The sequence below is a fragment of the Lycorma delicatula genome, chromosome 4 (assembly GCF_047948215.1).
Source record: "Lycorma delicatula isolate Av1 chromosome 4, ASM4794821v1, whole genome shotgun sequence".
In the NCBI taxonomy this organism is placed as follows: domain Eukaryota; kingdom Metazoa; phylum Arthropoda; class Insecta; order Hemiptera; family Fulgoridae; genus Lycorma; species Lycorma delicatula.
Window position 1 is genome coordinate 80,145,144 of NC_134458.1, and position 14,119 is coordinate 80,159,262.

At 26.9% G+C, this 14,119-nt stretch overlaps 1 protein-coding gene across 1 annotated transcript in view; it reads right to left on the reverse strand.

Annotated features, from left to right (window-relative positions):
• The window catches only part of spab (space blanket), a 127,779-nt gene extending 115,148 nt beyond the window's left edge, over positions 1–12,631 (reverse strand). The window contains exon 1 of the mRNA XM_075363412.1: positions 12,523–12,631. The gene's annotated coding sequence lies outside the window, so the exon portion shown is untranslated. The remainder of the gene's footprint in view (positions 1–12,522) is intronic.
• Positions 12,632–14,119: the final 1,488 nt, after the last annotated feature.

A 14,119-nucleotide genomic window follows, 5' to 3' on the forward strand; every position in this document is an offset into this window, starting at 1 on the left:
TAAAAATACTTTTTAGTTATGACCCAGCAAATGTGATTATTTTAAGCAAAATATAACATCGGTACTGTTAATTAACAAATGAAATTTAATATTCTTTTTATCCTGTATATTACTGCAACATATAAAGGTAATTCTAGTTATTTTTCTGGCTTTTCGATAACACGCAACAAAAAATACATGAACAAAGTTGGAAAGGATATGTTTGGAATCGTGTGACTTAAAACAGTTACTACACTGTCATGCTTTTAAATTATTTGTTATTGGGTTTTTTAATCACTGTACTATAGGGTTTTAAATATACACTTAAAAAAAAACACACATAGAAAAAGTATATTTTAATTTAAAATGATCTGTGTTTACTGAGCAGCTCTTTAATTATTTATAAATTAGGGAAGCAAACTGGATCATTCCCACAATCGTTTCTCTGAATTACAGCATCATAAATGATGCGCTATATTAGTGGTTCCCAAACTTTTCCGAGTCGCGGCACCCTTCATCAATTAAGATTTTTCCATGGCACCCTACCCTAAGTAAAAGTATGACTACTCGTAAGTAAGAGATAAAAATAAATGAAACTCGTGTATCTTCATTATTTTTTTTTTACTGTATTAACATTAAATTAATAATTATAAATGTCTTGGTTCAATTAATTATGAAGCTTTTACAATATTTCGCGAAGCCTCTGTGAAGAGACCGCAGCTCCCCTGGGCGCCGCGGCTCACAGTTCGGAAATCACTGCGCTATATCATTGCCGATGGGTTTGATACTTAACAATTCGCAACATAATAATAAATAAGTAATCGATCATGTTGCTTTACTCTCGATCATTAATCTACGCAATTTAATCTCATTACTAAATGTTTTCTTTAAAAATTTTCAAAACTTAAGGAAAGTACTGTTTTTACTACTTCTAACTCTAACTCAAAATTAACGTCCGCGGAAAACACGCAAAAAGAATTATAAAATATGCCCTTATACCAGCATAATAGGTAGTCTTTTTTTCATTCCCCTCGCCAAATTAAGCCGTTTTCAGACAAACGGTTTTCCATTAATCTGTTTTTCCGGTTATGGAATTGTATTCCAGTTGAGATGGTTATTTTTTTTTTTTAATTGGTACATTCTTTACTTTGTTAACACAATTAAGAAAATATATATAGTAATTAAACTCGCTCATTATTACATTGCGTTTGAAAGAATTATACTTATAAATAAAATTGAAATTAAAGATTACCCTAGTACGCGCAATGAACAATTACTCTGGCAAGAAAATGATTTGGCAGGAAATATCTTTTGGGCAGCTACCCGTAATAATGACTATGTTATTATGTCTTTACAGTAACATTTTCTTCCCAAACAGCTTAATACAGGGGTTATTTTTAAAACAAAAGTGATTTCGCCGATTTTACTTCATCCTCGTTTTATTAATTGTTAATTTTACTTTATTTAGCCATTTTTTATTCAATTTTTTAAAGCAAATATACTAGATTTTTATGTTTTTTAAAAATAATCATTCTTTTGAGTGAAGTACCTATTTCTTGAAAAAATGGTTTATTTTCATAAAAATATTGGTCCAAAAACAGCGGACGAGAAAATAAAAAAAAGTTTAATAATTACATAATTAATTGGAAATACTTTTACAATTTTTGAGAGTTTCTGAAGGTAGTAAAACCGAGTTAGATTAAAAAGTAGTTAAAGTGGTATTTATCCTATCATATTTTTCTATTCTATTTTTCCTATTCTAGAAAAGAGATCGAGAGGTAAAATAAATCATCCTTCATGTTTTTACCGGTATTTTGAAGCGAGTTATAAATCTTCAAACTTATCTGTGAGAATTTACCTTATAAAGTATGGATAAAAATATTTTTATTAATATAAGAGAAAACGACAAATTTTTCCAAATACAAGAAAATAGAAGACCGTACAAATAGAGAAGTACAACTAAAACTTGCATGCTACACATGTACATATCTTGAAATTTTTAAATTTATTGTATTTTTAAATATGTTAAAATATACATCTAGCTATTCAGCGTAAAATTATTAAAGATTCTGTCTAATGGGGCACGATAACTAGTTATGAGCTATATATCTTTGTATACAAAAGGTAGAATGGTGTACAGCTGAAATGTAAATTTATTACCTTCCACGAAGTAAATCGAAAATAATCAATATGTCCATACATTATTTGTTATGCGACTCTCATTAACTAACTCGATATCTCTTTCATAAAATGATATCTTTTTGTAAAATGATGAAATATATGTAATACCTACTCTAAACGCTGCAATATCTGCAAAAGTTTTAATTATCATGATAAAATATCGTCTGGTTGTGGTATAAATTTAATTTAAGTTCATGCTTGATTTCCAATTATTAATCAGTCGATAATTGCTCAATCATTGAAAAACAAAAGTAGTTAAATGTATTAAATTAGATATTAATTATTAACGTTACCTATTTTATTGATAAAAACGGATCAAATACAAATTCTTAACTGTAATTACAACTGTAATAACAAAAAAAAAGCCGTATGTTTGATGTAAACATCAAGTTGAACATTTTGTTCCATTATTTGTCTATTCTAATAACTAATGTTTTGATAAAACTTAGTATACAAAGTGTTCGTATAAGGTTTGTCTTCTTTCTCAGCAATAGAGGATTTTAATTCCTGATTACAAATTCTTATAGTTATTTTAATTTTTAGTCGCATCGTTAGTTTAAAACATTCTTAAGTTATATTTGTCGTTATGTACGTACGTATTTATTAGCAGAAATCAGAAACTCTAGACTAGGATTTTATATACTCACTGGACAGGCCGGTAAGCAAAGCTGCCCTTACTAAACTCAACAACATACGCTGCGTTCCGTAGGTTATTTCATTCTGAGTAATATATGACGACAAAAAACCTATAGAATGTCATATCAGCAATAGAGATCAACAATTAGGAAAAATACGGGTAGGATCTACCCACAATAGGCCTTGAAACGGACCGGATAGTCTTATTCAACGGCTTGCTGTCTCCACATAGTGGGCATCAATTCCGTCCAAAACGTTCAGAAGATCAGGGTATATTTATTATTATACAAATATTTCTATTTATTTTGGTAGGAGCACTGCATTACTTTATTATCAACGATTTTGCTTGACCAGTTCAAACAGATAATCCAAGAAAATATATTTTGTCTAGGAAATGAAGAGCCCTCTGCCAATAGGATCAGGCTCTCTTAAGGAAACTACTTATACGTTTCCAGAAGTCTCTGATATTTGGAAATATCCGACGTAACTAGTTACCCAACCAGATTCATACTGGAGAGTCATCAGCCAATAAATACCAATAGTAAGCAATCTTCGTACAAAATTAAAAGAAATCTAGCGTAATTTAACTGTACAGATCTAATAAAATAATTTTATTAAATTGGCCTTTGACCTTTGACATTTTTTCATCGAAACATCTGATGTCATTTACACAGTTCTACATTCAAAGAGATTCCTGTTATTACAAAATCATCATGGCCTGTAGTGTGCTTCCTTCTTTAGAGGACGGTAATTAAATATTTTTATAATATAATATTTTAATTATATTTACATCCATTTTGTAAAAGGATGATTAAACGATATCGTGAACTGAAGAAAATAGATACAACTTGTTTTACACAATTAGGTTTAATAAGTCTTAAAAATTTCCTTTAAACAGATCACTTAATTTTCTTTACTTTTTGCATTTAAGTGCACTAACATTTTTATAAATCAAAACGATTTTATTTTAAAATTTTATTATATAGAGCTGGATTAATTACTTTTTTTAGAATTTTTGTGTTATTTTATTCGCTATGAACTGTGGATCTAATTTTAGTGATATCTTCACGTATAAAGAGCTTGCTAATGAGAGATGTGAAGCATTTATAGTTTTTTTTTATTCTTAAGTTATTTAACTGATTTTATGTTCTTCTCTATCTCTTTCTATTCTTTGCCAGTCTCTTAGCTTTAACAAACCTCTTTTATTTAATGTCTTTAATTATCCATTTCATTGATTCTGATGTTTGTATTCTTTTCTGTCTTTTCTTTCTAGATTTTGTTACAAAAAATATACTCGCTTCAATATATGATCCACCAGTCTTACTCTTTTATTCCTGATTCTAGTACAAACTTTTCTCTCTTTTCTACAATTTATCAATTTGCCATTTTTCAATTTTTTTCACTTAATTTCAAAATTCTTTTGAAACGCCACATTCCAAAAGTCTTTGTTTTACTTTCTTCCATTTTGAACGTATTTCGCTCTTATAAAATAGTACATTCAGTATAAATCTTTTTTTATTCGCATTTCCTCCACCTATATTTGACAATAGTTGATTTCTTTTTGTACAGTTTGTTGTGCCGGTCTGCGTTAGAAATCTTCTTTATTTCTTCAACCTTTACAATTTTACTACCGAAGTAACCTTTGGTATACCTTGTGGTTCTATCTTATTTCTCCATTTATATTAAATTTGTTTTACGATTTAATTGATCTAAAATAGAACCTTAAATAATGAGTGAATTTTATTCCATCGTCTTTCTGTTCTTTATTTCCTTTTTAATATAAGGACAACAGTGTTTTAACCATTTCATTGCCCGCCTTAGCAATAAAGATAATTTTTTCTTGCACATCAAATTCCCGAACCCCTTGTAAAACAACAATTAAACTTTGATAACGTATTAAAAGAGTGTTAAGAGAGTACGTTACGAAGACGAATTTTTTCTTCGTAATTCATCTTATGTAAAAAGAAATCGGATAATCTTTTATTTGTTAATATCCGGAAAGTCCCCTAATTTGTATTACATATGAATTAATTAACAGAAGAACAATCTTTAAAATAAGCCATAAATTCAATTTTTGTAACTTCTTACTAATAATATACTTGTCTTCAAAAACAGAATTAATCTTCTCATTTTACGCACTATAATATATTTGTTGACTATTACAATATATTTACAACATACAATATACAATAAAAAATATATTTGTTGAATACATTTGGTAATATAAATCATATTAGATATAATAATTGTGTTGTGTACACTTTTAGAGCTATCATTTGTTTAATATATTTATCTGAATGGAAAAAGATAGGCCATTTACTTCGCTTAAATTGTAAATTTTGACTTTATATATATATATATATATATATATATATATATATATATAAGCATATGAGATATATATATATATATATATATATATCTCATATGCTTTCTAGGATTTGTTCAGCAGTTGCACGTAAAAATGTTTAAAATAATTTCAGATTGAATTTATTTGTATTAAAAAAAAAATAATATAGTAAAAGTATTTGCCGAAAATTTTGTAAAAATTGTTTTCAAGTCTGAAAAAAGGGCGTACATGGATCAATCACGTACATCGACGAAACAGATTTTTATATTTCCAGTTTACACGGTAAGGATAAAGAGATTCTGAAATGAAAATTTTAAGCAAAAAAAATTTTTGTACGAAACAATTTATAATACTTAAAATGGTGGCTCAATTCTATGTTGAAGAAACTGATGACAAAAAGGAATACGTCATAGCTCAAAAAATTGAGGCCCTAGACCCGGATTTTCTATTTCTTGATGAATTGGGATCCTCTGTAAATTAAACAGTTGAGAGAACCAGCCTAAATTAAATTGAAATTATAAAAAAAATGACCGTATTTAAAATTAAAAATATTAAGAATTTTTTACCTTATAATCCAATAAAATTGGTGATTATTATAAAAATAATTAAAATTAGATCACAATTATGGAAATCTAATTCGAGAGAGAATTATCTGCTTTTGTAAATATAAATAAGCCATGCAATTTGTTCTATTAATGGAACATTTCTTTATAAATAAATTGAGGGAGTGATAAACATTAATTGTCTCTGATCAACGCTTACAATAACTGGAGTTGCAATGAAAATATTTAACGTGCAGTAAAATAGGTTGTTTTTTATTTGTTGATAATTATAAACTATAGCGATTTATCTTTATTAAAAAATTAACAGGCGTACCTGTAGCGCATATAACTAACTACACAGATAACTCTTATTTGCCCAGATAAATCCTGTTTTTTTAAATATAAATAAAATGGGTATTTTTTCCATCCCTCCAGCTTTATTTTTCACATTTTGAGAGTCCACTAATTATGTATAACGGTATTGATAAGAATAATTTAACTTAAAATGCCTATTTTCAATCTATTTCTAGATTGTTATTTATCCGTTATCTATTTCTTCAAACAGATATGTTATTTATCCGTAAAAAGATTTTTCTTCTGTACAACTTAATTTTATCAAAAAAATGTCTTCTGTTAACAGTTAACTGGGGTTAATTTTAGTATGAGTTACATTTCAAGACATGTATTTTAACTCGAGTTATTCTAAGTGAACCAGTTATCTTGACGCTGTGTTAATGAATTCTCAATTTGTTGAAAAATAAAGGTAAAAAAAAAAAAAAAAAATTATTAACTGGAAAAAATTGGTTTATTTTGTTAGGCGTAAAATCTTGTTGCACGCTTTTTAACTTGAGTTATTGCTCTAAGCAGTCCTGTTATCTAGACCATCATGTTAGTAAACATTCAGTTTGTGTAAAAATAAAGTTACGGTAATAAAAGAGACTACACGGGCTATTTACGTTAAAAACAAATAAAATAGAATGTTCAATTTAGGTGGTTGATAACCGCGTTCTGACTCGAGCTATTGTAAGCGGTGTCACTATTTTGACTCGTTTAACGGATTCACAAGTTTTTTCAATCAAAAATTGTGGTGATAAAGCAATTTGCTAGACTTATTTATAAATAAAATTGTGCGGGAAAAAGTCTTACTAGTAGATTTCGAAAACTGTATTCTTACTCTAGTTATTGTAATGGTTCGACTAATTTGACATTAAAATTAGCCAAAACTTCATTTAGAAAAAAACCTATGATAAACCCAAATTACTTAAAGAAAGCCTATACATATTACGACAAATTACGGTTGTATTTTATGTCCTGTTTTTGGGCTAACACAATTTAACTTTATATAAATTCGGTGATAGATTTCATAAAAAATGTTTAAGTATATTGAACAGCAGAGTTTAATATACCGTTTAAGTATTTTTTAATTTTTTCCCGTAGACAATTTCAATATAATTTTCTTAAAATCGCTATTTTTGCTCTCGGTAAAAGATAACTTTTTTGAACGTCGATTAAAAATATTATTACACATGTTGTGTAATAATATTTTTAAATTTCGTAATAAATTCATAATTTCAACTAACGATGCGCTTGGAAAAACGGTGATGAAAGAAAAATGTCGATTAAAACTTCTGAAAATCTCAGCTTTTGTTAGAGAAGAATAAAGTTGCCTCCTATTGCTTCACAGCTCTACAGACAAGTAGGCATTGTACTTGTCTGCACTGTATTTCTCGACTCCGTGAAAAGACTGTGCTTTTTCGTAACAATTGTCAGAGTTTCCCGCCCATTTTAATGGAACTTCTTTCTTCACAATCCTTTTACTTTTTCACTTTGGGATAAAATACTTCTTCATGACTTCTAACTCGATCCTATAATTAATATCGGAAAATCGCCATATTCTCCAGCTGCACCCAAGTGTAAATGGGAAATCCCTCACTACCTCATCAATTGTTAATTCTTCTAATATTCGGATAAATAGAAAGCTTTTCTTATTTTATAAAAAATAAAAAAGGAAAATTATTTTAATTTACCACCTCGAAAGGGCTAAATTATAGTGATTGAAATGAGCTGTTGAAATCGGAAAAGCCAGTCTTGAAGTCAGACAGAGATATAGCTCTTGCATATTGATATATTTTTAAAAATGTCCTCTCTCATCCCTAAGGAGGTAAAAGAAAAACATATTTACTTTTAACAACCCCAGCCTAACTCGCTTCATTTATAATACGACACCGAAATTTGCCTAGAATATGTATTTGTACATTATTCAAAATAATATTTAATTCAAATTTAAGAATAAAAATTTTCCGAATAAAAACAAACAGAATTAAAGTTGCATTCAGCAATCTAAAGGTAGCTTGTGAATTTGTTTTATGAGATCTTGAGATTTGTAATTTCCGATACGCCATCATTCTATGAAAACATATCTCAGGATTTTACCTTAAACCATCCCTAACAGAATTAAAACTGGATTTCATAGTTGCGATCGATTTTTTTTAATATAAAATAGAATTTTTCCCTGAAATTAATTCCAGAAATAACCGGAAAAATATTTCACTTTCCTTTTAACCACCCGTAAAAAAATGTAACCGGATATCATTGAGTATTTCCAAACAATTCAAATTAAAACTAATCGCTAGACTATGAAATTCTACTCATTTCATGACAACTTATTTCACGCAATTACGGTAATAATTTAACTTAAATAATTTGACAACTTATTTCGCGTGTGTATTGACTCATTTCACGGAACTTATTTCATGATTTCTCTTTGAAATATCTTTTAGATAGTAAAACCAAATAAAATGACTTCGTATTTCCAGTTTGTAATCCGAAACTGATGGAAATATTTCAGAAGACAATGATATGCAGCTCAAATACTAAATTTCAATACAAATTTAGTGTTTATACGTAAACAAATAAGCCCTGTTTAGTTTAGGCCAACTAAATTATTTTATTTCTACTAGAGCTGGAAAAGTGAAGTATAGTATAATTATACTTAAAAGGAATCTTTACGAAAAGTTTCGAAACATTATATCGATTCATAATCTTTAAGTTGTTAAAAAAGGGATTCTTAAGATACAAACTCTCAAAAATAACCCGTTTGAAGAACGGGTACGTGTTAGCTAGTATGAAATATAACAATGAGCCATTTGAAATGTGTGATTTTATGAAATAAAGAAAGGAGACAACGAACTTGATTTGTTCAGATAATTTCTTTATTTTCATATACGACAAGAAAAGCTTTTTTTTATATGTAAAGGTGTTTCCAAAATAATCATTAATTACCGTTTAAATTATCCAGTTTTTTACAATATAATTGAAAGCTTTCTTCCAAAAGTTATCTTAGAGGTAACTCAAAGATTTATTTCAATTTTTACTGTACGAAATACCGTTGTTAGTAAATTCCCTTTCAATTATAATTTTTACGTACTCTTTAGTACGTAAAATAAGTTTACACGTAATGTATTTATTCCATAGTAAAATTAAATTAAAAAAAAAAAAAATTTTCCGGGTGCCCGTAAATTATCAACATTTTTTGGTAAAAGTATACTTTTTTCTTCGTTAACACAAAAATAAAATTTACAATTATTAAAATTATATCTCCTTTAATTTTTGATTTATTAAAACAATAGTGCTAAGTGAATACATAAATAATTCATTTTGAAATAAATATAATTTATCTTAAAATAAGTATAAGCTAATAGTATACGTGATAATATTAATTTTAATTTTATTATAATTAAAAAGCACATCATTTAAAATTGTTAAAAGAAAAACTGTATGCATGTGTAGTAGAGTGCTCTGATTCACTTATTTACTCCTACACATGAATTAGTGTATTAATATACGTCTAAAAACCTATCTTTAGGAATATTTTTAATACTACGTTTTACATTTGCTAATTCTTCGTGCTTTTTAATAAACATTTGGGCACCCATTTCGTGGTCGTAATAACAAATATACCGCCTTCATTAAGAGTTGAGAGCGGAGTAAATAATCAAATGATTTGTTACTGTCTTGACTTCCTGTAACAAATTAATCGATTGCTCATGTAATATTTGTAAATTTTTGAAAATATATTAACCGTAGTAAAATTTTTTTTTTTCTTTTATTAGTGAGTAAGTAAGGTGTACACAGAAACATCTAACATGATTCTTACGGTAGACTTACAATGTTGATTTTATACTGTGATCCGCGCTAAATACATCTCGTGTAATTACACCTCCGCTGTCAGCTCTTTATGAATAAGGTATAAATTTTGACCAGATATTTTTCAACAAAATATATATCAGTAAAAAATGAGGAAGGATTTACTTCTTATTTCGTAAAATAAGAAGTAAACCCTTCCACATTTTTCTTCATTCTTTCCTTCTTTTTTTTTGGTAAAATTAATACTAAGATTAAAACTAGTAAAAATTATTTGTTTTCATCTTGCACTTTTAGACTTTTACCTACATTGTACTTTACCCTACATCGTTGAGCAGACTGTCAGATGATATTTTACCTACGGAATTGTTTACTTTCTTTTATTACAGAATTATATTGTATTTAATTCAAGCTTTTAATTACCTCTAATTTAATTAAAGTTATAAATAAAAAAAGGAGAATTTTAAAGTTATTTAATTCTTATACGAAAAGAATTTCAAATCTTAAGGAAATCATTATTATTAGTTGTCATTTTAATAAAATATTTAAGGAAATTTTCTCGAAATATTACATAATTTGTTTGGCATTAATTTAACAGAATTATTTCAGAAATGGACACCCAGATCGTGGGTAAGATCATCTATGAAATCATAACGATCTTGCGGCCTGTTTTAAGATACGGGTAGAATGATTTTAAAATAGGTAAAATAATTTTATTTTTCAGGGTTAGTGAAATTTTAGGAATCTGTATCATGATATTTTCTGTTAATCACTTGAAATTTTCATACGTATATTAAAAGCTCTGTGTTATTTACCCTTATTAACAATTTTAATAAGAAAAATTATTTATTGAAGCGTTTCCTTTTACGTTACGACGCATATTTTTTAAACTTACACATTGATTGATCATAAAAATTTGCCGACTGGTGTATTATTTATTTTATGGTCGAATATTTTTTTGGACATAAATGAAATTTATATTATTATTTTTGTAATAATAAAATATTAAGTCTTGGTAAAATAAGTAATTAAATCGATAAAAAAATGATGTATTATTATTAATTACACATTTTAACGTTAGACATTTTTATTTTGTTTTCTTAATTCTTAAAATTCATATAAAAATAATATGAATTTTAATTTTATATGGTACTCATAATTTAAAAATATATTTTTAAGTATTATTTATATATATATATATATATATATATTTCTAATATATTAATATATTTATAATAAAAATTAAATTGTTCAATAATCTATAAATTATAGATCACTATATATTTGTTAGAAATCGTATAGAATATTCCTTTTTTACGGTAAAAAGGTTTATATAGTAATTATAATGCGAGTTAATAAAAAAAAATATTATGAAAATATTTTTGGGAGGGAATTTTAACTTTCTATTGTAGTCTTTTTGGAAGCCGAGTTAGCTGGCTCTTTCTTTTTAATTTTCAACATAAATAGTGAGAGATTGATTATTATTTTATGGTAAATAATAAAATACTTTAACAGGATTGAACATGTATGTTTATATATCAACAAATAATGTTAGTAAAAAATATATATATATTTTAAATATAATTTTAATCAAAATAGAGTTTTTTAAAAATACATAATTAAATTAATACATCTGAAAATAGCTAAAGAAAATAGTTATAATTTTAAAAATCTGATTTTTTTTTATAATTATACGTTTAATAATGAAATAGATAAATTAATTTTTATAGTAATTAATAAAAAAATAAATAAATAAAATCTTACATAAATTTATGTAAGAGCAGATAAACGAGTTTTTTCTTTATAATGTTTAAGACAAAGGTTCTATATTTGTAGCTAAGTATTAATTAACTAGAGAACGTTTTTTGCTTTTTGAATCGAAATATTTGGCAAATAACTTTTAGTATACTAAATATATATATATTTATAAGTTGCATACAAAACATTTTCACATAATTTATTTTGAAAGTATAGCTTTAAAGGAAAAAAATAATTGTTATAATCCTTTAGTTGTTATACATCAAAACCGTCTTTATTAATTATTTTCCAAAAAAATATTTCCTTAAAAAAAAATACATCGTTGCACATGTGAATATATGTATGATTACTACGACAATATATATATAAGAAAGACTTTATGAATTCTTTTAATATCTAGATTTACATGTATTTATGCTTTGGCGTACACATTTAGCTTGTTTTAATTAGAGATTTTTATTACATAAAACGGGTTTGGAAATACTTTTTATGTATCCTTCTTCTTTACAAAACTTGTTAATAAATATAAATTATAAGAATATGAGGCCAAATCGTTATTGCTATAAATAAATTATGTACTGCATTAATCTATCGTTTATATCCATTTTTAAATTTATAAAAGTAAATAATGTTTTACTATGCAATTTATATTAAAATTCTTGAAAAAAAATTTAATAATAATAATAAATTTCAGTATAATATATATGTATAATTCTATTAAAAAAATATATTTAACAATAATTAAATTCACTGACTTTTATCTTATTTTTAAAAGATGATTTTTAACAAAAAATTTCATTTCAAAATTAAATTTAAATTACATAAGTTAAAATAAGTTTCAATAAATTATTATAGTAAGAGAATAAAATTTTAATCTTGTATTATTTATATTTTTTAAAGCTATTATAATGTATAAACGTTTTTATTACTTACTAGATTTGCGCAGGCACGGATGGATTGGTAAAATGTAATGTGTAAGGGCAGGGATGCTCGGGTACTAGTTGTCGGGTCTGTAGGGCTGAACGAATGGCTCACTGTGGTACCGTGCGTCCAAGTTATATAAGTTCGTACGGTGAAGAGGTAGGGGAGGTAACCCTGCTTTCTATTGGTCGAAACTCTAAATCTCCCCCTAACACCCACTTCCATCTGATAAAAATCACCACGGGTACAACTTGAAAATCTACCCCGCATGTGTTTGTGCGCGCGCGTTTACGTATCAGTATAGTGTAGGCGTGTGCATCTCTGTTTTGATAAATTTAAGGTTTTTTCCGATGAAAAGAACACAAGTACAAGATGCCACAACAAGTTTCATATTTAACCGACAAGGCTGTCAAATAATCGAAGAAACTAATAAATATTGCATTATTTTGTTTTGTGTGATTCTTTATCATTTTTCTGTCTTCGTGTAAACTTTTTATAAATGTCGTATTTTATTTATAAATAACTTTTTTTATATTAAAAAAATATGCTGTATTATATAGTTTGCATCGAACATCTGAAATAATATATGTAAAATACAGGTAGTATATATTAAAATTCAGGATTTAAAAAAAATAATAATATGTAGTGATCCTCTTAAAGTCACGTGGTTCGACGTACACTGACTCATTGTTAAGGCCTAAAACAATTGTGAATTATCACTCTTTCTACAACCGGTTTCAGAGGTTTAAGTATTTTTCTCCGGATCTTTAGTAACCCCAAGTATCCACACTTTCTAAGACCTATCTCGGATTTTAGTCGCGAACACTGCAGTTATACGTAAGATTATACGTAGAATTGATTTAAAATTTGCTTGTATAGATTATCTATAACAAAAAACAGTTGATCCATTACGATCTATTACAGATTTACAGAACGTATAAAAATGCCGTTATAATGAAATATAATTATACAAAGATTATAAAAAAAAATACGATTTGCAAATTATTTAATTTAAAAATGTTTACTTTGAGAGCACATAGTGATATTTTCTTAAAATGCACTCTTATCAGATATTTAACTAAGTCAGTTTATAAATAAACATGTTAAAAATAAGACACACAGAATAAAAGAATATAAAATAATTATAAATCAAGGTAATAACAGTAATCATTATAAAATAATTCATATACAGTTGATTTTATGGACTGAAGTGTTTTTATCAGAAATTCCACACATATTACGAAAATCAATTAATTACTTATACAATCAGCCTAGTGACTATACACCAGCGGGTGAAATAATCTCATAATATTGTTCATTAGGGAACTCTTTTCTTTCTATATGTTGTAAATACCAGTTATATCCTGCTTTACCCGAATTAAACAGATTTAGTTACCTTATCAGTCCCTAAGACCCAATATTTCTAAGTTCAGGCGTATTCCTTGTTCAAGAAACACAGGAAGTAAGCAGGATTTTGCGTTTCAGTCATATTTCGCACGATGAGTATTATTACATATTTGCTTCATTATGCCACTTCTGAATAAAGAAATCTCACTAATTAAAGTTTTCAACGCAGCTGCTATCCACACTGGAGTCACTGATAGTTTAC